This window comes from Lipotes vexillifer, unplaced genomic scaffold (genome assembly GCF_000442215.2).
Source record: "Lipotes vexillifer unplaced genomic scaffold, Lipotes_vexillifer_v1.1 scaffold523, whole genome shotgun sequence".
NCBI classification, from domain to species: domain Eukaryota; kingdom Metazoa; phylum Chordata; class Mammalia; order Artiodactyla; family Lipotidae; genus Lipotes; species Lipotes vexillifer.
In genome coordinates, this window is record NW_006799187.1 from 152,046 (window position 1) to 155,024 (window position 2,979).

Genomic DNA, 2,979 nt, shown 5'->3' on the forward strand with positions numbered 1-2,979 from the left:
GGAAAGGCAGAAGGACAAGAAGACAAAAGAATGTTGATATTGGCAAGGGGGTGATTTAAGTAGGGCTCCATTATTTGTTAGGAGTATAATGATAAGAAACTTCCCTGTGCCTTAGTTTCCTCTTCTACAAAATGGGATAATAATAGTAGATGCCTCATAGGATCATTGTGAATACTTAATACACTTAAAGCACATACAACAGTGCCTGCCTGTGGTAAGCCCTTAAGAGCAGTTAGATAGTGGTTAAGTGAGTAGTTATGAAGTGATAGTATTATAACCTGAATGGAAAAGGAAGATGAGATCAGAGTGGATAGTTTAGAAGAAGATAGAAATTAAAGGATGGTATGAAAGTAGATGGTCAAATAGAAAATGTGGATAGTATAAAGAAATGAGGAAGCCTAAGGGGATTAAAGTTAAAGTGTGATACTGTATTAACAATTTGGAAAAGAAGAGTACATAAACAAAAGAATGTTGCCCTTCAGTCCAGTTCTACAAGGATCAAGTCATTAGCACTGTGGTTGGCCGCTAACCTACAGTGCACCCTGAAAGAAACTCAGGATAAAGAATAGGATAAGCACTCCGTGTTTTGGGAAAACAGGTAAAACAGGCCCTTAGATAGTTAGATATATTTCAGGAAAAATTTTAATGAACCCAGATTCTTACATGTTCCCCTACATAGAAAAGCACTAAAATCATTAACTAAAATACCTCATCCTCATGACTAGCAGTAACTTTTTACCAAGATGTATGATTGACCGCATGTATCCCCGAGCAAAAACCACATGTATACTGGCCTCTTCCCCTACCTCTCCAGAGAAGTTCCTCAGAGCTGTCTGAGAGGCCATCTCACAGCTATAGTCTGCAGTAAGACAGTGAATAAAACTCAACTCACAGTTCTTACATTGTCCGTTTATTTTTTTCTAGTTCACAAGTACTTGGAAGTGAATTTACACACACACAACACATACATGTACAAAAACATGTAAATGTATATATATATATATATATATATATATATATATATATATATATACATATATACATGTGTATATATATATATAAAGTATATAATCTATAATATATATAATAGATGTTTTGTACCCAGAGAAAGACATGACACAATTTTTCATGGAGTATTTGTGGGGAAAAACAGGAATTATGATAAATACAAAACAGGAGGGAACATAGCTAAATGGATTGGTAGGTATTTGAACAATTAATCTTATAAAAAAGGCTAACAACCTCTGGTGTAAAGTTCTCTGGGGGCATGCTTAGGACTCTTTGTTAAACAACTGTGTTAATCATATGTGTGGCATAGTTGGCTGAATTGTAATGTACGTAACATAGAGGAATGTCTTGATGCATGGCTTAAATGGAAATATAAAATATTTTTAAGATGAAATAATTATACACGTTTAAATTTAAAACCTTTGTCTTAGGCACTCACAGTTTTTGTGGAAGCATAAGATACTAAGTATATTTGTTTGCAAAAAAAGCCACATTGTTTTGTAGCTCCTCACATCCAAGAGGTAGAAGCCATTACTCTACCCTTCAAGGGAGACTTGCCTTCTTACTTGCTCTAACTCATAGAATGTGGAAAAAGTGATGCTGTGCTATTTCTGAGCCTAAGCCTGAGAGGCTGAACAGCTTCCACTCTTGCTAATTTTAGTATTCTTTGACTGTCATATGAAGAAATGTACATGACGAGAAACATAAGGCATAAGCCTTCTGCTGCCCTGCTCCACAATCCAGCAAGTGCCTGACATGTGAGTGAAGCCCTCCTGGGTCAGCCAACCACCAGCCAACCCACCAGCTAAACACATCCCATGAATGAGCCCAGCAGAGATCAGCCAAGTTGGCTCAGACTACACTAGAGGAACTGCCTAACCAACACAAAATGGTGAGCTAAATAAACATCTGTTATTTTATGCCCCTATGGTTTGAAATGGTTGGTGCAGATATAGTAATGCATTTAGAGAAAACAACCTAATATTTTGCTTACATACTCGGTATGAATCACCTAAATGATAAAAGTGCCAAAACAAGCAAACATAGAAACAAAGTAAATACAGTGACACATTTTCTTAGGTTGTATTAATTGAAATAAACTGTCCAGAACAATAATGGTAATCATTCTAGGCTGCATTCTCACAGACATGTTACAGATGGAGACTGATATTCAATTCAAATGCAATATTTTATAGACATATTAATTTAATGCTGCATATGCAAAGGAAAGTGACCAGGATTTTACTCATAAGAATCCAACGTTCATTTTTTCTACAATCTGCAGATACAAAAATTCAGGAAGAACCTAAGAACTAGCTCCAATATCAGAGTTAACATGTCACAGAGGATTGAACTTATATTCTGCATGGCTCTGAAATGCAGAAAACAGATCAGGTTATATATGTTTGGGGGGAACAAATATCAGTTTAATCCACACAGAAATATTCTAGGAATTAAAATTCAAAAGGGAATGTGGTGTAAACTGGTAAAGGGTCCCCCTCACAGAAAGCACAGTATCAGGTTAATGATGGAACTATAGCATTCTTTCCAACACTGAGATGTTATTTTGTTACATGCACTTTCTAACACAAGGGAGAGAATGGATTGTCTTTTTATTTATTTATTTATTTATTTTTTATTGGAGTATAGTTGCTTTACAATGTTGTATTAGTTTCTACTGTACAATGAAGTGAATCAGCTATATGTATACATATATCCCCTCCGTCTTGGACTTCCCTCCCACTCTCCCCCATCACACCCATCTAGGTCATCACAGAGCACCGAGCTGAGCTCCCTGTGCTATACAGCATAGATAGCTAGTGGGAGAATGGATTGTCTTCAAGCTTGATCACATTGTTAATCAAGAGAACACCATGTCCCAAACTGGAATATATGTGGCTTGAACTTATGAGGATATAGAAGACTGAGGGGGAAAGAGGAAGAAATGGAAAAGCATCCAAACTCAAACTT